The 26,932-nt window shown below is 39.6% G+C and overlaps 1 protein-coding gene across 1 annotated transcript in view; it reads left to right on the forward strand.

The window, feature by feature from the left end:
• The first annotated feature begins 4,064 nt into the window (after nucleotides 1-4,064).
• Nucleotides 4,065-26,932, forward strand: part of LOC132099203 (NACHT, LRR and PYD domains-containing protein 12-like) — a 165,446-nt gene continuing 142,578 nt past the window's right edge. Inside the window, exon 1 of the mRNA XM_059505655.1 lies at nucleotides 4,065-4,156. The gene's annotated coding sequence lies outside the window, so the exon portion shown is untranslated. The remainder of the gene's footprint in view (nucleotides 4,157-26,932) is intronic.

A 26,932-nucleotide genomic window follows, 5' to 3' on the forward strand; every position in this document is an offset into this window, starting at 1 on the left:
TCATTTATCATCAGTAAAATATGGAGTGCCACAAGGATCCGTCCTAGGTCCCCTTCTATTTTCAATATACATGTTGCCCCTTGGTAATATTATTAGAAAATACGGAATTAGCTTCCACTGTTATGCTGATGATGCTCAGCTATATATCTCAACGAGACCAGATCAAACTTCCCAATTATCTAAGCTAACAGAGTGTGTTAAAAATGTAAAAGATTGGATGACAAATAATTTTCTCCAATTAAATTCGGATAAGACAGAGATACTAATTATTGGACCAAAAAACACCACACAGAATCTTGTAGATTACAATCTGCAACTAGACGGATGTACTGTTACTTCCTCTACAGTCAGAAATCTGGGTGTTATATTGGACAGCAATTTGTCTTTTGAAAATCATATTTCCAATGTTACAAAAACTGCATTCTTCCATCTTAGAAACATTGCCAAGCTACGAAACATGTTATCTGTTTCTGATGCAGAAAAGCTAGTTCATGCATTCATGACCTCTAGACTGGACTATTGTAATGCACTTCTAGGTGGTTGTCCTGCTTCGTCAATAAACAAGCTACAGGTAGTCCAAAATGCAGCAGCTAGAGTCCTTACCAGGTCAAGAAAATATGATCATATTACCCCAATTTTACAGTCTCTGCACAGGCTACCTATTAAGTTCAGTATCAGTTACAAATTATCATTACTTACCTATAAGGCCCTAAATGGTTTAGCTCCTTCGTACCTAACTAGCCTTCTACCACGCTACAACCCATCACGCACCCTAAGGTCACAAAACGCTGGACTTTTGGTAGTTCCTAGGAAAGCAAAGTCCACTAAAGGAGGTAGAGCTTTTTCACATTTGGCTCCCAAACTCTGGAATAGCCTTCCTGATAATGTTCGGGGTTCAGACACACTCTCTCTGTTTAAATCTAGATTAAAAACGCATCTCTTTCGCCAAGCATTCGAATAATGTATCTCTTAAATTGTGAGTGTAGTTGCATCTGCATTTTTATTCTTTAGCTTGGGTTAAACTAATTTTACTTTGTTGGAACATCAGCTATGCTAATGATGTCTCTATTTTGTTTCTATGTTTTGCCACGGGATTTACATCCCGTGGTAACTAGGATTTACACAAGCTCCAGTCGGGATCCAGAACACCTGAGAAGAGATGATGCTGACCCTCAGAGGACCCCAGATGATCCTAACCTTGAATCAACAACAGAACTAAATAATTATTGCTACATGTGTGACTGCATCATATAATTACTATTAATTAATAATATTGATAGTTCATCATCTAGCTGACTACGTCTTGTATTATTATTATTTTTCTAAAATCCTGTCAAACGTGCACAAACTACTAGCTACTACTAAATATTGTAGAAACATAATTTTCTGTAAAGTTTCTTTGTAACGATTTGTATTGTAAAAAGCGCTATACAAATAAACTTGAATTGAATTAATGTGACGTACCATTGCCGCGGTAACCACTGAAAGTTTTATGATTCGTAAGAATAATTATTAATAAAATATACATTTGAAAATCTTAAAGTATCGTAAAGGGAACAATCTATTTAACACTTCCTCGAGCCATTCTTTAAAGCTACTCCATCTATAAATTGATAGTTGTATCACAAACAATTTACTGTTATTTAGACAACAAAAATAGCAACAAATTCACCATAATAAATTATAAAAGGAGGAAGTTTCATAAACTAGAAAACAACATTTACCGCCGCCCACTGTGTGACGTTGTTGAACCAGGGAATCCGTGTGTCCACCACGACAAACTAATCAGTGCTGACGCCTAACACACAGACTTCACCCACAAAGTGCAAAACCCAGAGATCACGGTTTACCAACCGTGACATTCGTGTTCATTTCACGCATTTCTGAGATCAGGTTGGATTATGCAGTCTGTACACGCACGGGAGCATGACTTGACGCGCTACATTGCAGAAAATGTGTGGAAAGCACTTTCGACTTTAAATGTATTTTACATTTAAATTAATTTAAATTTTAAATCAATTTAAATCTAAATTTTATCAATTTAGCAGACGCTTTTATCCAAAGCGACTTACATTGCATTCAGGCTAACAATTTTTTCCTAAAATGTGTTCCCTGGGATTCGAACCCCCAACCTTGCGCTTGGTAAAGCAATGCTCTACCACTTGAGCTACAGAATTTAATAATATGAGGTTGACTCCAGAGATGTTTTGCCACATTTCTTCAATAAAGGATGATTGCTGCGTAGTTTGGGTGTTTCCATTTGCCTGAACTTCTTCAAGTGAGTTTTGGGACAAACCGAAAATCCAGCATTCTCCTTTACAACTGATACTGTGACTATTCTTGTTTGTATGTGTTCATTCGCTGGCATTTTCCACATTTCCTTTTTTCTCCCTCCAAATTTGTCCATTCGGATGCTCCATTTGATGACTATATGAATTGAATTCTGCCAGAGTTAGGCGCTTGTATGTGTTCGTTAAATGCGGAACGTTATGTGATCTGCTCATGTCTGAAAATAATATATGAAAAACTAAATAATAAAAAAAAATTAGGCTATAGCTTATATTTCTTTAATACATTTTTAAATTATTGTAAAAAAAATGTAATTGTAAAACTTTTTTTTTATTTCTTTTATTGTGTTCAGCATGGTGGGCCGCATTTGAATTTGTGACGGGTTGAGAACCACTGGTGTTAAGCATATTTGAAAAAGTAAAAGTGGCAAAGCCATGTTATAGTCTACGCAGTTACGTCATTGAAACGTGCATGCCCCGCGCACTGTGTATGAGCATGCGCACAATAAAGTGTCGATGCTGTGAGTTCAAGAGACAATGGTGGTCTATCTGATTTTTCTCCCGTGAGTAAGTTAATCACTTTGGTGACTGTGACACACGAGTGACTGCTGCAGAGATGTCCAACGCTACTACTGGTCTTGCGCATAAGCTGCCGTCTTGTTTCTGGCAAAGCTTAATTTTTCTCATCTAAAATAGATATGATGCCGGCTTTAAGGTTGGCTTTCAGTTGTCCGTCCTCATCCGATTGGGCCAATGATTCCTCTTTAATGAGACGCAGCACAGGGAGAAGAGATGAAGCGGTTATGCTGATCTGTGATGTGACTGTCTCGTGGCACTCAGCATTGTAGCTGCGTTCAGTTTTTAATTATAGTGTATGCTTTCTTTTAAACTAAATTATTATAATTATTATTTTTTACTTAACTCAAATAAATATTTTAAGAATAAACAAATACTTAAAAAAACAAATTCAAACAACGGTGGGGACGGTGTCATGGTGGGAAAGTGATGTAACTGGTGTCGCGGCTTAAAACCGTTTACACCGTCAACACCGTCTATTGCGGCAAGCCTAGCGTGCAGCACAGCAGAAATAGGCTCGGTACGTAAACGATCGCTGCACTGCTGCAGAGGCACCACTCCTGGAACGCACTGACGGACCTCAACCGCATGCAGTGTGAACGCTGGAAAAATACACAATGTGATACAGTGTTAAGTGCTGTGAATCCTGCCCCTGACAAGCATCAAAAGGCCAGTCATCACCGGATGACAGGTTTTGACCCAGTTAAACTGTGAAAGGGACTTCTCAACCATGAACAGGGTAATGCAAACTTTTCACAATAGGATTTGCTGCTTTTAGCTATATGTTAAGCTATCACATTTAACAGTTAATGCATTTGGAGGTCAAGACAAACATCTGCAATAGGCTGCAAGAAGACCATCTTGCAGCATGCATGCGATCTCAATAAATGGGCCAGACATATCAAGAGGCTCTGGAAATGTTCTTCCAGAAGCCCAGAAAGATAAACTGCAGTGACAAAAGCTGCACACTTTGTGATTAAATTACATGTTTAGTTTAATGTACAGTTCAAATAATTGTTCAGTTAATATATTCAATGCTGCCATTAAAAGAAACAAATGAACACCATGATTCCTTTAAGAAAGCAACTCATACAGGTTTGTACCAGTTTTTCACAAAAGCGCATATGTGTGTGTGTGTGTGTGTTGATGTCTTCCTGTCATTCTTCTGATTCTGAAGTCTCTTCCTGAAAAAAAAAACAGGAAGCAGGTTTCACTTGTTATACAGCAGTGAAAGAAATTTCAGAGCTGCTGTTCAACACAAAGGTTCAGAGGAAATAGAAATATTGTTTGAGGTGAGTGTTTGATCTTTTAGTTATTTTCATGTATGAGTGCAATCTTATGATATATCATTGGTCACTATGAGCTGAGAGTGCAATTGTGCTGAAGTCATTTCGATAGTTTTAATTAAAGCTCTAGATGTTTTGATCAAGTCAGTGAATCATGGAGAAGCTGCGCATTCTCATATTGTCACACCGAGTGAAATCACTGTTTCTCTCAGTTTACCATGTTTGTTAGTGAGTCTATGATTTCAGTATTTCTCATCATGCACTCTTTACTCTGGGACTTATTCAGATATTTCCTGCTTCGTAATTTTGTAATAACTCTTTTCTCTAGTTTCCCCCAATTGCCAGAACTGTTATATCTTATCTGTTATATAACATGAAAATACGCTGAGACGAATGCGGTGTCAACTCACTTCTAATTGTCAAAAAAAATAGTGTAATAAATAATATATTTTTTTTTGCAAATACAAATTACAAGCATACCTAGGGTGAGAAGTAGGGTCACGGAGGAACACCTCCTCAGCCTCCTGCCAGGATAATGCCTGCAGCTCACATAGGCCATGAATGATGGCCGGTCCATAAACATAAGTTGGGACGTTTTTTTAATTTTAATAAAATGAAAACTAAAGGAATTTCAAATCACATGAGCCAATATTTTATTCACAATAGAACATAGATAACGTAGCAAATGTTTAAACTGAGAAATTTAACACTTTTATCCACTTAATTAGCTCATTTAAAATTTAATGCCTGCTACAGGTCTCAAAAAAGTTGGCACAGGGGCAACAAATGGCTAAAAAAGCAAGCAGTTTTGAAAAGATTCAGCTGGGAGAACATCTAGTTAATTGATATCAGGTCTGTAACATGATTAGCTATAAAAGCTTTGTCTTAGAGAAGCAGAGTCTCTCAGAAGTAAAGACGGGCAGAGGCTCTCCAATCTGTGAAAGACTGCGTAAAAAAATTGTGGAAAACTTTAAAAACAATGTTCCTCAACGTCAAATTGCAAAGGCTTTGCAAATCTCATCATCTACAGTGCATAACATCATCAAAAGATTCAGAGAAACTGGAGAAATCTCTGTGCGTAAGGGACATGGCCGGAGACCTTTATTGGATGCCCGTGGTCTTCGGGCTCTCAGACGACACTGCATCACTCATCGGCATGATTGTGTCAATGACATTACTAAATGGGCCCAGGAATACTTTCAGAAACCACTGTCGGTAAACACAATCCGCCGTGCCATCAGCAGATGCCAACTAAAGCTCTATCATGCAAAAAGGAAGCCATATGTGAACATGGTCCAGAAGCGCCGTCGTGTCCTGTGGACCAAGGCTCATTTAAAATGGACTATTTCAAAGTGGAATAGTGTTTTATGGTCAGACGAGTCCAAATTTGACATTCTTGTTGGAAATCACGGACGCCGTGTCCTCCGGGCTAAAGAGGAGGGAGACCTTCCAGCATGTTATCAGCGTTCAGTTCAAAAGCCAGCATCTCTGATGGTATGGGGGTGCATAAGTGCATACGGTATGGGCAGCTTGCATGTTTTGGAAGGCTCTGTGAATGCTGAAAGGTATATAAAGGTTTTAGAGCAACATATGCTTCCCTCCAAACAATGTCTATTTCAGGGAAGGCCTTGTTTATTTCAGCAGGACAATGCAAAACCACATACTGCAGCTATAACAACAGCATGGCTTCGTCGTAGAAGAGTCCGGGTGCTAACCTGGCCTGCCTGCAGTCCAGATCTTTCACCTATAGAGAACATTTGGCGCATCATTAAACGAAAAATACGTCAAAGACGACCACGAACTCTTCAGCAGCTGGAAATCTATATGAGGCAAGAATGGGACCAAATTCCAACAGCAAAACTCCAGCAACTCATAGCCTCAATGCCCAGACGTCTTCAAACTGTTTTGAAAAGAAAAGGAGATGCTACACCATGGTAAACATGCCCCGTCCCAACTATTTTGAGACCTGTAGCAGAAATCAAAATTTAAATGAGCTCATTTTGTGCATAAAATTGTAAACTTTCTCAGTTTAAACATTTGCTATGTTATCTATGTTCTATTGTGAATAAAATAATTATTGGCTATAAATAAAATATTGGCTCATGTGATTTGAAAGTCTTTTAGTTTTCATTTTATTAAAATTTAAAAAACGTCCCAACTTTTCCGGAATTCGGGTTGTAATTAGCACAGACTACGCCACCCCGTTTCTGTGAACGGGGAAATTTATACCTAAAATATAGCACACAAGTTCATTACCACTGAATACAAGAGACGTGGATATAACTACAAAAATGTTTTTATTTCACAATAATAATTAAAATGTAAAAAACTGTTGACCAAACAAAAATAAAAAATAAAAAATATAAAAAATAAACAAGAAACCTTCCGGCTGAGGCTTACCAGTAGGGCAGCTAGCTGAACAGTGAGTATCCTAAGACACACCACTCACCCAACTATGCCCCGCTCAAACACCACACACACTCTAAGTGAGGGAGACGCAGATCTCAAATGGCAAACACTCTGAGAGAAACACCACCACCACAGGACCAAGACACCTCACTGGGGGCCATCAGCACCTGAAATAAACAAAAAGAGAGAAAACAATTAGTTCAACTCACATTCAAGTTCAAACCATGGAGGGGAACAGCAATGGACAATTTACAGGCCACAGGGGTCAGACAGAGAGATGTAAATACTCAACTAGGTTTGTCCCAAAAGCTCATGAGCCTAGACATGCCATGGAGCAGCAAGAGGTTAAAGAGAAGAACAAAACCAGAAAATAATAAAGCAAACAATACAAGTGAAAATAGCTTCGAATTAAAATCACACGAGATACAAGATACAAGTTAAAGAACAAAAAAAACTCAAAGCTGAAGAACTCCGCTAACAAAACTTAAGTCAACATTAAACAAAAACTCGCTGCTGGTGACAATATAACAACTGGTGGGGCTAAGCAGGCACCGTTAACGGTACATCTCTTTAAATGACGGCTCAGACTAGCCACCCTTCACCTACAACACCAGCATGAGCGTGAAAAACAAAAAGCAAACAAAGCAATAATCAAATACAAAAAAAACTGTCACAGTCATAAAAATAGCAGCAGAACAAACAGTGCAGTCTTAACGCTGTCTAAGGAGAGTTTTACCCTTCTGTCCACAGCAACGAAGTGTTCAAGAGCAGCTGCACTAAAATGGACAAAAGTTAATAAAATCAGTTAACGACACCACCCCAATAATGCTCACCGAACTAGATGTACATACCCAGAAGTAGATCGCTAAACACACTGGTTCAGTTACTCACAGCTTTATCCGTAATCGATGAATGGCAAATATGCAGGCGTTATAGAGCACACACACACTGCAATACGATCAGAGCACGTTATCACGCTTCACACCGTAAACATTAAGCCATAGGAGTTACATACCTGGAGCGAAGGACAGCCTGTACCCAACAGCAACGTCGTACCAATCGTGACCATAACCTGGCTCCCGCGAGCTGCGCGCACACACACCAATGATTGTACGATGCGTACCCAGGTGACAAACTATGCCTTAAATACACCCGGAGCACTTGTCATTCAGGTGAAAACCACATTTAATAGGGCGGTACCTAGACTGCCCTACCACACATTGCATATATGGCAATAATGGGAACAATCCAATTGACAAACATGTTCGGGCCTACCTCAGGAAAAAGAAAACTACAAATGAACTCCACTTCATCTGTGAAGTTCAGTTGAGTTTTAGAATTATGCAGCAGAGCTTTGAGGTGTTCAAAAAGAATGGCACACTGCTGCTCACTGACCATGTATACTGGTACACGTGGCTTTAAGGGGAACCACTTTGATGGTTTCCCATTGAGAACATCCTGCGGTGCAAACAAAAAGTGGTGTTTTATTTATACACAAGCCATCAATGAATAATTGGCATAACCATTAAAAATATAGCTAAGAGCATATTGGATAATCAATTGACAATGTTGAAGTTGACAATGATCACAGCCCTGGGTGAGTCATTTAGGAATGCTAATCTTTAAATGGTTAAATGACGAGTCCAAATTTGACATTCTTGTTGGAAATCACGTTCGCCGTGTCCTCCGGGCTAAAGAGGAGGGAGACCTTCCAGCATGTTATCAGCGTTCAGTTCAAAAGCCAGCATCTCTGATGGTATGGGGGTGCATAAGTGCATACGGTATGGGCAGCTTGCATGTTTTGGAAGGCTCTGTGAATGCTGAAAGGTATATAAAGGTTTTAGAGCAACATATGCTTCCCTCCAAACAACGTCTATTTCAGGGAAGGCCTTGTTTATTTCAGCAGGACAATGCAAAACCACATACTGCAGCTATAACAACAGCATGGCTTCGTCGTAGAAGAGTCCGGGTGCTAACCTGGCCTGTCTGCAGTCCAGATCTTTCACCTATAGAGAACATTTGGCGCATCATTAAACGAAAAATACGTCAAAGACGACCACGAACTCTTCAGCAGCTGGAAATCTATATGAGGCAAGAATTGGGACCAAATTCTAATCTTTAAATGGTGAAAAAGGACCATTTCAGTACCACTAAATGCTGCTCTGTTCACTCTGAAGTCACAATGCAGTCCACCAGTGCTTCTTCGGTTCTTGTCCAATCTTAGACTGCTTGGACGTGCTGTGGGACATCATGTGTGGTGCTTCTGCTTATTTTTAGCCTATACAGAGGTTGAGTTTTGCCTCTAATAAGCATTTTGCCTCCTTTCCAGAAGGCAAGCCTGTGCCCATAGCTCGCAAACAATATATTTTTTTATAGGAATAATTAAACTCATATATGGAACCTCTGAATAATATTTTAACAAAATGAACAATACTTTTTGACATAAGCGTCAATCTGAAATCGTTCCATTAGCACAAAACACCACCATTTTCTAATCATGGTCATGTCAACCTGAAAGAAATGCCCAGTTAAAGGTCATACTGTTTTCTACTTTTACCAAATAAAGTAAAATAATTACTCCGGGATTAATTAATTCAATTTATAGTTTTAGGAGAAAATGTCTGATAATTAAAAAAAGGTAAAACGGTAAATCTGATTAAATAATTAATGATGGCATTCTTTGATATTAACACACTGTGACGAGTTGGGCGGGGCCGAGAGCTGTGGGAACGGAGCGAGGCCGGTGGAGTGATTGGAAATGAGCAACACCTGCTCGACCCACTGGTCTCGAGTCCCACGGAAGAGATTGGAAGGATACAAAAGAGGAGCGACGACAGTGAAGGACGAGAGAGGACCAGGCCTGGGCTTTATTTTGTGTTTGGTTTTTGTTTGTGCGCGGCAGTCGTCCGTGAGGGGCTGTCGCTCTGTTTTGTGTTTATTTTGTTATTAAAGTTTCATTTTAGTGTCCGCCGGTTCCCGCCTCCTTCCTTCCCGTGAATATGAAGTTTGTAAATTGTTACACTCCCGGGTTTCGGCACCAATGTAACAATATACACTTCATAATCACTGGAGGGAAGGAGGCGGGAACCGGCGGACACTAAAATGAAACTTTAATTACAAAACAAACACACACAACATACACTTTAATAACAAAATAAACACAAAACAGTGCGACAGCCCCACATGGACGACTGCTGCGCACAAACAAAACCAAACACAAAATAAATCCCAGACCTGGTCCTCTCTCGTCCTTCACTGTAGTCACTCCTCTTTTGTATCCTTCCGATCTCCTTCGTGGGACTCGAGACCGGCTGGTCGAGCAGGTGTCGCTCATTTCCAATCACTCCAACCGGCCTCGCTCCGTTCCCACGGCTCTCGGCCCTGCCCCACTCGTCACACACTTAATGTATTTAATTGGTCTACTTTAATGTCAACTAATTTTAATCAAATTTTTACAATGGCTTGTCTATAAAAATTCCAAGGTTAAAGGCTAACGTTAGCTATCAAAATATTTTCGGGGGGAAAAAGGCGAAAAAACACATTTACGGCTCAAATTTTGTTACAAACTTTCTTTACAAATATTAAATAGACTATTCATATGTTGGTGTATCGATGAGCTACAAATTAGTTTGATTAAAAAAGAAATCATTGAATAAAATTGACGATACTCACGTTTTGGTTCTTCACGTGTTTATCCGATCCAATTTGATAGGAGGTGCTGTCTCGAAAAACGAGGGGACTGAGAATGCGGGACTCTGGGTGCCGCGACTGTAGATGCAGCAGGCTCCGAGTCTGCAGCTTCATAATATTGTCTAATGTTGTAATCAAGTCCTCCTGGGAAGTTCATACTTACTAGTAAAAAAGTCCTAATTACGACGTCGGGCGCGTTCAAGTCAGTTTAGTCGGCACAAGATGCCAGTGTACCTTCTTTTAATAAATTACAAGAAAATACAACAGGGTTTGTTTACTCTGCTTATAGAAAATGAATAGCAAAGAATTTGCATCAGGTGTGTTTTGCGTTTTTTATTTTTTTAAATAATTTATGAAGCCACTTTAATTTGTATCGCATAAAAACGTATTAATGGTAATTGTTAATTGTAATATTGCAATCCTGTCTATCAGTTTCAACTAAAAAATGCCATCAACAACAGACGTTGCATCCATCAATCCATCGATTCTGTCATGTTTCTCATTGACACGCCCCCAACTCGGAAACTCGGATCTTAAAGAAAATTCAGTTTCCCACTTGTAATTACGACTTTGTGGTGGCGTTCATGTGCGTTTAACTCGTAAATATGATGTATTCGACATGACTTGAACACACCATAATTTACTTAGAACTCTGAAGTCTTTTTCTTCATTGATAACATAACATACACAATCTTGAGCACCTCATAGTGTGCTGAAACATTAAGTGCATGCATCAAATTTTCCTCCCCACTCAGTGTTGTTGTAATCATTTCAGTAAAAATGTTACATACACTTAACATAGACAAAGATGAATCTCTTTCTTTTCCTTTTTGTATGTCCACATATACATAAACATAAGTGCACATAGATTTGCCTGTATAATGTAACACAGTACTACCAAAATATAGAACAACTATGATTAACTATGATTAAACACTAGAATCTTAAACAATAGAATCATTCAATGAACTGTGTTGTGCTTATTCTTTAAATTAAACTCAGCACCATGACTATTAACATGCAAATAATGGAATTGGTTTATACCATCAAGGTAAGCCTTATGGACTAAACCGTACTGGGGGCTTCATGTTAAGTTCAGGATAGCCCTTAGTCTCTTTGTGTGGAGTACGTAACACAATACCACAACTGAGGTGCCCTTGAGCAAGGCACCAAACCCCCAACTGCTCCCCGGACGCCGCAGCATAAATGGCCTCCCACTGCTCCGGGTGTGTGTTCACGGTTTGTGTGTGTTCACTGCTGTGTGTGTGCACTTTGGATGAGTTAAATGCAGAGCACAAATTCTGAGTATGGGTCACCATACTTGGCTGTATGTCACGTCACTTTTCACTTTCAGTAACACCACCTCATTGTCCCTAGTTGCTGAATCTTCCGATTGTGGTAATCCTGTTGGAATTTGATCAAGACTTGGACATGATGTCTCTCCTGAAAACGGATGTTCACACTAATTTGTCAGATCCTCAGGGACTTCAATGGTCTCTGGACCTATCTCATCTCCATTGTCGTAATCATCCTGATGTGCCAAAATCTGATCAACATGATGCATCCAGTGAGCTGAAAGTCCAACATTGACAGTGTATGATACTTGGCCAGTCTTTGCTGACACCACTCCAGGCTTCCACTTCCCTCCTCGCCGATAATCACAAACTGAAACCTTGTCACACACTGAAAATGTTCTTTCTTTCACATGAACTTGCTGTCGCTGGCACAGTTTGCCTTGAGCTTTTTCGACCACATAGGCAACATTGGGCTTCAGCAGATCAAAGCGAGATTGCAATCTACAATGTAGAAACAATATAGCAGGGGACTCCTTTGTGGTGGCATGCGGGGTGTTTCGGTATGCTAGTAGAAAGGTGTCCTACCTTTGTTGAATAGAAGTTGATCCTGTTGAACAACGTAAAGCCCGCTTTACTGTCTGAACCATGTGCTCTGCCAAGCCATTCATAGCTGGGTGAAAAGGTGCAGAACGTGTGTGTCACTCCATTGGCCTTGGGAAATGTCTGGAACTCCTCGGAGGTGAACCTAGGTCCTTTATCACTAATAAGAACTTCTGGTAGTTCATAACAACTGAACAGTGTCCTCAGCACCTAATTTGTCTTAGCAGATGTAGATGAATTCATCATACACACCTCGGGCCACTTGGAGTGAGCATCTACTACCACCAGATACATGTGTCCTTCAAATGGACCTGCAAAGTCCACATGTATGCATTGCCACGGTGACACTGGCCATTTCCATGGGTGTAAGGGTGAGGGTCCAGGAGCTCTTTGTGTCTGCTAGCATGTCTGACAGGTTTTCGCCAACTGTTAACAATTTAAATGTCAATTCCAGGCCACCAGACATAACTATGTGCAACCGCCTTCATCCTTACAACACCTTGAGGCAACCTTGCTGCATAGTCAGTTCATCCTTCCTGGACACACATGGTGCAAGCACATTATTTGAATCCTCAGTTGCCACCATCTCCATTACTTATGACTAGACTTGTGCCGGTATTCGGTAATGCGATATATCATGGTAATGAATATGCATGATATCGTTATTGTAGGCACTTATAAATACCGCAAATAATTATATATAACAAATTATTCATAATTTGGAATGCATTTAAAGAATACTATTCCCATCAACTGGTCAAAATGCACAACGCTGTATGGTGCTTGAAAGACACATGTGTGTTTTGATGTAAACAAGCATGCATGAGAAGCACATGGAAGAACACGCGAGAGACGCACTGAATGAAAGCACATTCACTCTCTGACAGCAGATGGCGCTAAACTGCAGACAATGCAGTCCTTACCCTGGAAACCCCATAAATAAACCAGCTGCACTACTTTCTAAAACATATTTAATTTTAAATAGCCATTCAGATTTGTGTATTTGCTATGATGTTAATCACAGTGCCAAATACTTAAGTATTAAGACTTAATAGGCTATTTTAGGCATGTTAGGAGAAAATTGTTTTGGATAAAAGCATCTGCTAAATGGATAAATTTAATTTAATTTTAATCTGGACTACAACATGCCATAGATATAGTTTGAAAGTGTTTAGATTTTTTATTGTTAATTCACACTTTACATCAGGGCTTCGTTTTTAACATTAGTTAATTCATTGGTTAACATAAACTGCCAATGAAAAATTTATCTGAACATTGATTAATCTTAGGTATTCCAATATTTAATAACACGTTGTTAAAATGTAAAGTTGCAACTGTATTATTTAATGAGCTAACATGATCTAAGACATTTTTTAACAAAGATTAATAACTTCTGTAGCAAATGTAGCTATTGCTCATTGTGAATGTTAATGGTTAACTAATGAGATTGTAAAGTGATACCTATTGGTCTTTATAGTTCTTTTGCACTTTAATCTGGGAAAAAATGTAAACTTCAAATATTTTTCTGCATTGCTTTATTTTATTTAAATGTTCAGTAATTTTTGTTATTAGAAAAAAGTAATTTAACCTAGTATACTATATTATACTATATTTTGAGCACTTTTTAAAACTAAATTTCAATACCATGATAATACCGTTTACCACGATAAAAGCATGAGCAATTAATCGCAACAGGAAAATTTGATACCGGCATGTCCCTACTTGTGACATAATGGGATCAGCCCTTGTCTCTTTACAGATGTCTGTACATAGTACTGGTAGAACATCCAGCTGTTTTATTTTAAGTGACTCCACCGTGTCTAACTTAACTTGATGTGTGGCTGGCAGCGGTAATCTTGATAACCCATCCGCATTGCAGTGGTGTGCACCGTCTCTGTACTGTATATCGTAATCATAGGCTGCCAACAACAAAGCCCAGCGTTGCAACCGAGCTGCAGCCATAAATGGAATAGCTTTTGTTGGACTAAAGATGGTTGTCAATGGACCGTGATCTGTAAACAATGTAAACTTCTGCCCATACAGATATTGGTAAAATTTCCAAACTCCAAAAATAATACCAAGTGCCTCGCTTTCAATTTGAGCATAATTTTGCTCTGCTTTACTCAATGTTCTTGAGGCAAAAGCAATTGCTTTTTCCTGTCTCTCTGGGAGGATGTGCGAGATGACAGCACCAACACGGTATGGTGATGTGTCACAGGCCAATCTGATTGGTAACTGTGGGTTGTAGTGTGTCAAAACACTCTGTGACAGTAACAAGTCTTTCGCCTTATCGAATGCATCTTCACACTCCTGAGACCACAACCACTGTTTTTCTTTGTACAGAAGAGCATTAAGAGGGGCTAACACTGATGCCAGATTAGGAATAAATCAGCTGTAATCATTTAAAAGTCCCAGAAATAAACAAAGTTGTGTAATGTTCTTTGGTGCAGGTGCATCCATGATTGCCCTGACCTTTTCAGGTGACTTATGATATCAATGATATGCCCCAAGTACTCCAGTGAGTCTTTAAAAAACTTCTCACGCTGGACACATAACCCAAATTCACATCCACATTTTTGAGATGTTGCTCATCATCTGACCCAGTCACTGGGTATATCGTTTAGGTAGCAGTGCACGTTAGGGAGGCCTTGTAAAATCTGATCCATTGCCCTTTGAAAAATTGCTGGCGCGATGCAATCCCAAAGGGAAACTTTGGCTGGCCCCCTGCTAGTGATGCAAATAAACCCTCTATTCGCGGAATGGGGTAATGCTCCACACAGAAAGCAGGATTCACTGTTACCTTAAAATCTCCACAAATCCTTACATCCCCATTCCTTTTTACAACAGGCACAATAGGTGTGGCCCAATCACTGCATGTCACAGGTGAGATGGCCCCCAGCTCCAATAGTCGATTTATCTCAGCCTCCAATTTTGGCTTCAAAGCGTAGGGGACATTGCGGCCTGAGGGACACTGTGGCTTCAATACCTTTTAACAAGCCCAATCCTTTCCTGAAAACATTTTTGTGTTTAGATAGCACTGTCTCAAGTGCATCCTTTTACACACTCTTAATTTCACCCCAGTTCAACCTGATTTTCTTAAGCCACTCTCTGCCGAATAGAGGTGGGGCGCTTCCTTCCACCACATAAAGTGGTAATTTAGCTTTTTGTTTGTTCATTTTCACTTTTCACTTTAATGACCCCTACTGGAGACACCAATTCTCCTGTATATGTTTTCAGGATCACATCTGTTGTGCACAGCAGTTTTTGAGCTAATTGTTCATTGTAAAGTTCTCTTGAAATTAGAGAGACAACCGCTCCCGTGTCTAATTCCATTTCCATAATTTCTCCTTCTACCTTTGGTTTAAGACGAATGTGTGACAATTTCTCCTTTTTAGTCATCACATGTAGTGCAAGCTCCGTATCTGTAGTGTCGTCACTAGATGAGTCTTTCACATCCATCTGATGCATTTTCTTTTTCTGCTGGAAATGTTTCAATCTCTTTGACTTGGCCTTAGTACATTCAGTCATGTGTTTCCCTTTAATTCTGCACACTCTGGAAACGTGTCCTTTTTTACCACAATTATGACACTGTTGCTATTTGATATAAGTCTTTTTCATTATGGTTTGTTCTTCCACAACGGTAGCATTTATTTCCTCCGTTTTCTTTAACAGACAGTGCATGCACTTTTAAAGAGCTACTTTACTTTTCCCTCACACCCATTTCCATAGACACTGCAATCTCCACCTCCTTTTGAAACATGAGAGCTGCTTCCATCAATAGCCGCTTCTGTACAGACTCTGTTTTCAGCCCACACACAAAGCGATCACGCAGCGCGTCTTGCAGATGCATCCCAAATTCACAATGTTCACTCAGCTTTTTCAGAACTGTGATACTGTGCTACTGTCTCTGTTTTATGCGGACTACGGTTATGAAACCTAAATCTCTCTGCAATAATGATCGGTTTCAGTGAGAAATGGTCTTTCAAAACAGTCAACAGTCAATGTCATCTTATGACTTCGGCTTATCAGGGGCGATCAAGCTCCGCAGCAGTCCGTATGTAGATGAACCCATTACACTCAGCAACACCGCAACTCATTTCTCATCTGCAATATTGTTTGCAGAAATAAATTGCTGAAACCTTTCTATGTAGGTAGCCCATTGATCAGCCGACTCATCAAAGGCATCCATATGACCGATAAACACAGCCATTTCGTCGGGTGTTGTTCGTCGAGTTCATTACATACATCCAATCAGATAATACAGTAGCCAGACTAATCAGGCGTTTGAAAAAAAAAAATCCTCGTCGCCAATATATCTTATCTGTTATATACCATGAAATACACTGAGACGAATGTGGTGTCAACTCACTTCTAATTTACTTAGAACTCTGAAGTCTTTTTCTTCACTGATAACATAACATACACACAGGAGTAATCTTGAGCACTTCCTAGTGTGCTGAAACATTAAGTGCATACATCACAAGAACAATCCCTGCTTGAGAGTTTATTGTCACCCCCTATAGATGGTAATCTCTTCTATCTATCTCATGTTGCTTTCATCTAGATCAGGGATTGGCAACCTTTTCCGCATGACGTGCCATTTTACATTTTTCTAGTAAACCACTGTGCCAACACCCCCTTCCTATATTTTTTTTTATTTCATTCTGTATTTATACAGTACATAACATTTTTTAAATGATATGATAAAAAACAATAGGCCTATTTGATCTACATGCAAAAAGTTACTAGTAATTTTTTCATAAATGGTTTTTTAAAAGTTTTAAAAAGTTTCTTGAATAACAGATATACAGTGTGATAAGGTGATTTAATTGATGTGTGCACACAAACATCTGAGATTGGAGATCAATTTGCAAAAAGTAACATTCAGAAGCTTATAAACTTGTTGTCAGTGCTGCCACGTCGCTACATTATATTTCTCAACTGTTTTCATGTAACTGAAGCTTCATAAAGAGAGAGACACAGACACAATTTACACATCTCTCTCTCTCTCTCTCTCTCTCTCTCTCTCGCAAGTTTATTTAAAGTGTGTGAATACAGCTGCAAAGTGAATAAACTTTGATCTAGATGAAAGCAACATGAGATAGATAGAAGAGATTGCCATCTATAGGGGGTGACAATAAACTCTCAAGCAGGGATTGTTCTTGTGATGTATGCACTTAATGTTTCAGTGAAGAAAAAGACTTCAGAGTTCTAAGTAAATTAGAAGTGAGTTGACACCACATTCGTCTCAGTGTATTTCATGGTATATAACAGATAAGATATAAAAAGACAGATTTTTTTTCATATACCATGAACGTCACCATCCTGTTGGCTATGTTCCAACGTTAGATGACCAAATGGTATTCAATAAAACTAATTTTAGTAAAGGCAGTGTGCAGAAGTACTGCTTTAAAATAATACCTATCCCCTTAGTTGTAAATGTCCAAGACATATAGGTGTGCAAAGACATTTTAGCAGCCTTATTTGCAATTTGAAATACATGATGTGATCTATTAAAAAAAGTGGACAGATTTTTTTTCAAATGACGAGAGATACTTTTTAACCATCTTTAATGAGTTTTTCAGCAAAATATTAACAAGCTGATAAAACAAAATTCTAATAGTCAAATCTAACTCTCATGTAAACAAAAAATAATAAATAAAAATAATAACATTTATAAAACAAACAAACAAACAAAACCCCCAAGACAAATATTTTTGATCATAAATGAGTAGGGGGAGGGGGTATAAAGTCTCCTAAACTGGAAATAAACACAAATGCCTTACAGTACTCATGCAAAAGTCCGCAATTAGGTTCCACCCCTGTATGCCCTCCACCACCCTTCCTCCCTGGTGCATGTTTGAGATGTTCTGCTGCATGATGCTTTATTGTAGCCTCTGTAGTATGGCGTTATTTCACTGTCTAATATCGAGAGCACATTATTGTAGTGCGAAAGTACATTAATATAATGCGCTAGCGCGAATCTCTCTGCTCGCGCGCGGAATATAATGTGCGGAGCACGAATTCTCTCTGCGGGAACTGTGCGCTCACTCTCAGATACACGTTGCTCTTGTAAGAATTTTCTCTGGGCTCGCTCAGAGAGTATGCCTGCACTTAAAACGTGTTCAGTGCAATCGCGAATCTCTCCTCTTCGCTTAAAGTAAGCGTGTATGTGCTTAGACTGTGTCCCGTGCGTTCGCGCATGGCCAAGTACTCTTCTCTTCGATTTCTTTCTCTTTGCTCTTGGCATAAACGCGGTCAAAACGACAACAACCAATCAGAAATTCTCAGTATTTTTGTCTTGTTTTCCAAATAAAAATGCATAAAGATTCTTAAATAAACATACATTTACTGGAGATACAAAGTTACATGAAACACAAAGACTTGTTTGAAGTGATTTTGTGATTAAAACAAGAAGTTATATCTGAAATTTGGCAAAAAAGTCACCTTAATTTAAAGAGAAGTTTTGAAAACTCAGTGACAAATGTTTGTTATTGTTTTAAGTGTAAACTCATTTAACTTTATTAAATTTTTTAAGACTTCATTTTACATTTGCATCGTAAATTACATTTCTTTATTGAAAGATATTTTCACTGGAAAACAAGACAAAACCCAGAGGAAGTGATTCATTCCTTTCTTAAGGCATTAATTTATGTAAGGGTAAATTAAGACATTTTAAGACTCTAAAACCTGCAGGAATGCTTGTGTGTGGTGTGTTGTTAATGTGTTAAATATTCACCTTTCACACTACAATAATGCGCTCTCGACATTTGACAGGGAAATAACGCCATACTGTAGCTTCTTTGTCCCATTTCATGACTGCCACTGCAAGAGTTGAACAAAAACAAAAATTACAAATATGTAAAGAAAACCAGTGTACATTACAATTGTACATTTAATTGCAGTGTGCATGTTTATTTAGTATTTGAGTGTGAAAACATTAAGATTTGTTTATACTTTTTATAAATCCTCCGGTCAAAAAATCTAATAAAAAAAAACACTATGCAGAGTGCAAATACTGCAAAACAGTAATAACCGTGGAAGGTAGAACAACATCCAATTTATCTCAACAATATGGAAAGAAAACAAAGGGCATGTAGAGGCAACTTATTAATATGTTAAAGTGGGTAAAACCAGTAATATATGCATTATTTGCAGACAAAATTCGTTACTTCTCAGAAAAAAATCATAAATGTACAGTGTATTACTGATTCATTTGTTTTCCCTGAAGATCCTACAGTAAATGTATAACAGGGCTTTAAATTAACATTAACATCCATCAAGCTGGAAAAAATCCAATGTGGCAGTACAGATGTCAAATCACTATGGAGGATGAACACTTAAAAAGTAAAACTTTTGAGTTCAACTCAGTTGGGGAAACACAGGTGAGAGGAACTTGGAACACATGAGAAAGAAACTAGACACACCTGGGAACTAATAAATTAACCAAACACGTGTAGGGGAATTACAGTTAAAACCCAAGGACCAGATATGATGAATGAAGACCAGGAGTTCTATTAATAATAATAATTTTACTTGAAGAAAATAGTTTGCAGTTTCATCAGCAGAAGTCAGCTTCAGTACTCTCAATGGAGTTCGTAGGCCGATCTGCGTACAATTCAAAATCAACAACAGTTAAACCCTGACAGAGGATACTAATTGCGTCAATGCACAAGTCAACAAAATTCTGATTGGTTCCAAAACCTAGATAAACTCTCCAAAGACGTATATCTGATACGCTGGACATTGGTAGTTGATCATTTGTCCTGGGACTGTCTGAGCTTCTCCCTCTACAAACAGATACTAACACACATACACAGAGAACTTATCAGAACTTCAAGGCTGCCTAGTCCTAGCTAGAATTTTATCAGTATGGTTCGTTACTCACACACTATGAAGTCATCATCTTAGAGAGCAGAAATACAGCATAAAACAGGATTCTTTAATATCTCATAAGCGCACGTAAGGTTACAGATTTCACTCTTGCCATAACTTGATTAATAGTCAAACAAGAAATCATGTAATAATATAATTAATATCAATATGAAGGATATGGCAACTTGGCATCCACTCCTTCACACGAGAGACAGAATCTGGGTCACAGGGGCAAAAACACACATAATGAGTCGACCATAAACTTAATTTGGTGATTTGTAATGACCTTATAAAATTGCAGTCTGTAGAAGACTTTAAGGCCTGACACACCAAGCCAACTTCGGCAGCGTCTGGACAACAGCAGCTATCAATAGTATATTGATATATACTATTGATTAAAAGGAGAAACTGAAACAAGAATATACGATATACGCAGATATACGAAACAAAAGCAAAGCAGCGCTTGCTTACCATTTTGACTACCACTTATGCTGATTACTTTCTTTTTAAGCAGCTCATGTTCTTATGAAAATATTTGCATATTGGAATTCAGCATTCACGTAACATTAGAACAGTCCAATCAGTTTACTCTCTCACCGATGGTCTTGACGTCGATTCAACATGTCGAATCAAATAATCTACCACTGATGTGAGCACACCAAACAAACTAGCACAACAAATGCATGCTGATGGCCCAATGGCAGAATGTCGGCTTGGCTTTAGGCTACAAGCAGGTGTTTTTTTTAAGGGTTGGAGCTAAATTCTGCAGGACCGCTCTATAAACGATGTTGCCTATCCCTAATGTACAATATGCTTTACAGTTAGCAATTTTTGAAAAAGTTTGTTCAATTGACTTGGACTCTTTCTTTGTCATGAATCCCATGCCTGCCCTTCCATTCGCTAAAAATCACTCGCTCATTTTGCACCACACCACTGTTGCACTTCACACCGGACTACATTTCCCATCATCCAATGCACTGATTACAAACACAGCTGCAACCAATCAAACACTCTACATAAGCCATGGACTTCCTCTTTCTCACTGCCGAGTATTGTTTGCACATATTGCTACATTAGTGATAGCAACATTACGGAGCCCGTTTCCCAGTCTTGTATTATTTCTCTAGTTCTAGTCTCGCCTCGCCGTTTAGTGTTGCCTGATTATCAGCCTGCCTTAGATTTCTCTCATCTTGTTGTTTTGACTCTGTTAGCACCTTGCCTGGACTTTGCTCATGTTATCAGAATACACCTCTTGTCAAGCTCTCTGGATATTATTCATCGATTGAAGACCCTCAGACTATTCTTTGCCTTGCCTGTGTTGTACCTGTCACTTTATCTGACCATTGCTGGTATCATGACCACGCCTTTTGAAATAAAGCCTTTCACATCGATCCGCACGTCTCATGTTCTGATCATTCCGTAACATTCTGTCTTGAGTTCAACTCAGATTTTTTTACTTGTCTCCAATGTTTAATTTTTAATGTTTTTTTCCTGCTGAACACAACTATTCTCTATTGTGTGAACATTTTGCCCACCTGAATAAAATCGTTCTAAATAACATACCAGTACAGTGCACACAAACACAAAAAAGTGTGTAACTTTTAATGTGGTACTTATATTTGACCCTTGATGTAACTAAATGATGCACATTTAAGGTTAACTGAGAAAACATTTTTAAACTGCTGTGTTTCTTGTAGCAATTTAGCTCAAATAAAGGTTATAAATTAATAATTAATCATGGATATGATCAAGTATCGCATACATAAGTTAAATTGCCCAAAAAGGGAACACATAGCCAATGTATTTGTGTCTGTATATGGATAATGTAAAATGACCATGCAGAGAGAATACTTTATAAACCGAACTCTGTTTATTAGCTTTCATTCACAGGTAGCCTAGCATGATATTCACCCCAGCCGGTCTCTGCGCAGGCGCAGTATAGTCACCAGTATGGTGGCCACAGAGGCACATTAAACTGCTAGCGAGCATTGGGTGAATGCTCCACAGATAATTAACTAGAATGGATTATAATACTTTATCAATACAGATAGGCTTAAATAGATCAATTGTATGTATGTGAATAATTAATTACAACAAATTATAATTAACCATTAAAATACCAATAGTATAGAATATATCAACTGTCAAGATAACCCTTTTAACAGAGTTAATTTCGTTATCGAATAATCTGTTTGTCCAGTGAACTGACAGTAAGATCTGCTTATCAACTCTCGAGAAAAAATATCCTTCTTATAGATTCTCATTAAAGGCTATTCTACTGGCCATAAAAAATAACTTTCCTGTTCTATAAGAGTACTATGTAGAGTAGCAACAAATTGTAAAGCTTGTAGCTTAGATCCAACATTTAAGGGACTTCATCGGGTGAGCAATAGACAGAGGCAATCAAGTGTATAATGAGTTTTAATAAATGAAACTATAAAAACATATGACTACATTTAAAAAAGAAATACATATAACAGAGTAGTGACAGGAAATAATGAAAGGGAAAGTATAAAGAAAGTGCGAGAATGAATGAGAGAGGTCACAGAATGGCAAATCACAAAGTTAAACCTTTGAGAGCCAGCACCGAATCAAATCACCCTAAGCAGGGGCAAACGATCTTAAACGCATTTAAAGCTTGATAGAAATAATAGTTGCATAGTTCTCTTGTGTTGCTGAGGAAGAAGGACTGTGTGTGTCAGTCCTTCATGAGCTTAAAGGGTTCCCTCGGTTCTTCCGGAGCGAGTGTCATCGTGGCAAGTTTAAAAAAAAGTGAAGTGAAGTGACATTCGGCCAAGTATGGTGACCCATACTCAGAATTTGTGCTCTGCATTTAACCCATCCGAAGTGCACACACACAGAGCAGTGAACACACACACACACACTGTGAACACACACCCGGAGCAGTGGGCAGCCATTTATGCTGCGGCGCCCGGGGAGCAGTTGGGGGTTCGGTGCCTTGCTCAAGGGCACCTAAGTCGTGGTATTGAGGGTGGAGAGAGAACTGCACATGCACTCCCCCCACCCACAATTCCTGCCTGCCCGGGACTCGAACTCACAACCTTTCGATTGGGAGTCCGATTCTCTAACCACCAGGCCACGACTTCCCCACCAGGCCACGACTTCCGTTTACATGTCCACTTGAAAGTAGAGTTGCCAGAGAATTCAAGCTAAGTTCATTTCACTCGTAGATGGAAATTAACCGAAGAAAAGACTGGAACAAAACTAACTAAAAACATTAACAAAAGACAAAGACTAAAAAGACATACTAAGACATTACAAAAGACTAAGAACCAAAAGACCAGAGGGAAGCCGCTGGTCACTTCTTTTAAGGAAATGTTACCTCATACCTTCCTTGGATGAACTGACCAATCACCTTAGAGATCTGTGAGCGGGAAAGAGTTTCTTTGTCTTCTTTGGCACCGAATTTGCATGTTTTAGGATTATTCATATCTACTCCACAAAGATGGTACACATAGAATGATACATTTTATTGTAACATACTATAGATAAATAGTTACGGCAAACTGAGAGGTTTAATTAGGTACCAAGAAAGATATGCAAGAAAGATAGATACATAAAGATAAATTTTTATGCTTGAATATAGGCACTTAGAGGTCAACTAACACGATTAGAAAATCATAACTATGCTAATATTAGCTGGGAAACATACAAACACACAGGAATATATCGTATACATTTGGAATGGCTTATATTCTGAGTTAAATGCAAGAAGGTTTGAGTGTATGTGTGTGTGTGTGTGTGTGTGTGTGTGTGTGTGTGTGTGTGTGTGTGAGCGGCATGTGAAGGTCTCTTTCTCTGCATGCTTGGGCCATTGAAGCTGATTAAGATCTCTTTGAAGCTTATGAGTCTGAGCTAGGAATGTAGAGGTGTTCCTGGTGATGCTAAAAAAGGCCCCTAAAGGTGTCGATGGCACAGTTTGATGCAGACTCATTGGCTCTAAACTGTGATTTACATGAGGTCAGTCAGTATATTAAAAAAATCTTTCTGAATATTAGAATGAATGTGTTATGGGGAAGTCATGGTCTAGTGGTTAGAGAGTTTGACTCCTAACCGTAGGGTTGTGGGTTCGAATCAAAGTGGGTCGACATGAAGTGGGATGGCGCTACCCAGAGAGTAGGCGAGGTGGGTTTGCAGATGTTCAGCCGGTGTGGTATTGGCCGGAAGCAAGCACAGTTTACACAATGCTCAAGGGTATCAGATACAGTGGAATTCTACCCATGGCTAAACTGTTGATGGAGGAACTCACATCCCGCAGCATGTCATCAGGGCTGTGATCAGCTGAGTCTGGGCAAAATCTTTGGAGGTGACCATAGATTGCCGTGTAGTGTGCCAGTTTTAGCGAGGGCATCAGTTTGGTCATTCAGGTCCTTGTCAAGGCCTGGTAGCTTAGAGTGTCCTTTCACCTTCTTCCAGTAGACGATCATGTTGTGTGTTCTTGTGATGTTATCACATTCTTGGAACAGTTGTTGATGTTTTACTGGCTTGTTTTCGCAGTCTTGAAGCCATTTTGCTTCCAGCCCGGAACATGGCATGTGAAACTGAGTCTGGCATAGTTAGTGTCAGAGTCTGTGCAGATGAGGAGTTCTCTGAAGTTATAGGCTGATGCGATTTGCAGAGTTATTAGAATGGCTGCTACCTCAGCGTATTGTGATGACTGGGGACCCAACTTGAAGTGTTGTGGTGGGCGAGGCTGGTCATTTACCCATCGCACACCCGCACCTGCCTTAAGGATGCCCTCGTGGTTGTAGGAGCATACATCGACGTAGGTTGTGGGCATAACTTGGCACACATTCTCTTCAAAGTACCTGTGACAGGTCAGTTGTTGCTATTGGGGTTCCTCTACATCCACTGTCGCAGCTGGTGTGTTATCAGAGCAGTTTTGGCATGCAGCCAGGCCGTTGCCCAGCGCAGGCTTGTGATTCTGAGCATACTGTGCCTCAACTTTGCGACCCTGGATGGCCATTAACCACGTGGCTCTGCGTGAATTGGTGACCACGCCATCTTGGATGCGTTGGCTGTTGAGAAACATTACGGGCTAGTGGCAAGTCTCTATGATAACCTTTTGTGCTCTAATATAGTTGGAGAATCTCTGGTGGCCCATACAGTGCAGAGCAATGCTTTTTCACAGTCTGAGAATTTGCTCTCTGGTGGAAGAAGTGTCTTGTTGGCATATGCAACCACTCTTTTGTCTTGGTCATGCCTTTGGTATAGGCCAGCACTGAGACATTGGTTGGAGAATCCAGTTTCCAAGTATAACTCCTTTTTTGGGTCGGGGTAAGCCAGACATGGAGCTTTGCATAGGTGCCGTTTCAGTTCATTCATGGCATTTTCTTGAACTTCTGTCCAGACAAATGGGCAGTCCTTTTTCAGCAGAGCTGTTGGAGGCCTTGCAACGTCTGAGTAGTTTTCGATGAACTGCCATGAGTAATTGCATATCCCTAGAAAACTTCGCAGCTCCAAGATGTTAGTGGGAGGCTTTGATTTTTTGAACGACTTGAATACGGCTTGACTGTGGTTCAATACCCCGGGATTCGATGAGTAGGCCAACGTAGTTAACCTTGGTTCGACACCACTGTCCTTTGTGGAGGGCGATCTTGGCGCCGGCAGTGGATAATTGGTTCAAAACATAGTCTATCTCATTCAGGTGGTCGGCCACTGTTATGCTCTTCATGAGAACATGATCTACGTAGATTTGGTTACTTCTCATTCTGGCGTCCGGACATGCTTTGTTCAGGAAGATGTTAAACTTGCAGCAGCGTTCTGGATGAGCTGCAACTGTCTAATGGTCTTCTTGTGAAAAAGGCATGAACAAGTTTCTCTAAGTCTTGGCTGGATACAAAACATCTAATTCTTGCTATGTTTTTTAGATGATAGTATGCTTAATTACTGCTTTGACATCACTACTGAAACTAAGGTCTGTCTCCAGGATAACATCAAGATTCCTGACTTGATTTTTAGTTGTATGACCCATAGACTCAAGGTATGCATTCACATTGAAAACTTCATCTTTGTTTCCAAATGCAATTACTTCATTTTTTTCCTTGTTTAACTGAAGAAAGTTCTGGCACATCAAACTATTAATTTCATCAATGCATTGGCAGAGGGAGTCAAAGGGGCTGTAGTCATTTGGAGATAAGGCTAGGTAAATCTGGGTATCATCGGCATAGCTGTGATTTGGTTCTTTCTCATTATTTGACTTAGTGGAAGCATATACAGGCTAAACAAGAGCGGTGCAAGAATTGAGCCTTTCGAACCTCGAGAATCGAGAATTCGAACCTTGTTCTGGTGCTGAGGCTGTGTCCACATGGCTGACTGCGGGAGTTCTTGTGACCTCTGTGACCTGACAGTCTGGTTCGGGTGACCTGGGAGACTGGAGGGGGAGAGCTTCTCGCACTTGAGCCCAAATTTTCAGTTGTCTGAAGTCCAGTAAAGGCTCAAAGTGGTCTAGCAGATCTTTGCCAATGAGAAGGCGGTACGTGTCCATTGGTGAGATGTACACAGTGTGGACCAGACTCAATTGTCAGGTGAATGGGAGCTACCTGTTCAAGCCGGATGTCATTTTGGCTGTATGACTGCACATTCAGCTCACAAGTTTGAGATTTAAGAGTTCGAGACTTTCAAAGAGTTGAGCTGATATCAAAGTGAGATCTGCTCCGCTGTCTACCAGGGCTTCAAGTCTCACTTCATTTACCAGAGTGATGGATGGCAGTTCTCGTGTGGCTCGTGGCGGATGCAGATAACCAAAACAGCACTTTCTGGTACCTTGGGGTTTTGGCCCCTGGTGTGAGGAATTGTGCTGTATTGTTTAGGATGTGCAGTTGTCAGCTGCGGTGATTGGGTGATGTTGTCACTTGGTGATGTGATAGCTGGTTCTGTAGTCTGTGGCTGA

This window comes from Carassius carassius, chromosome 22 (genome assembly GCF_963082965.1).
Source record: "Carassius carassius chromosome 22, fCarCar2.1, whole genome shotgun sequence".
NCBI classification, from domain to species: domain Eukaryota; kingdom Metazoa; phylum Chordata; class Actinopteri; order Cypriniformes; family Cyprinidae; genus Carassius; species Carassius carassius.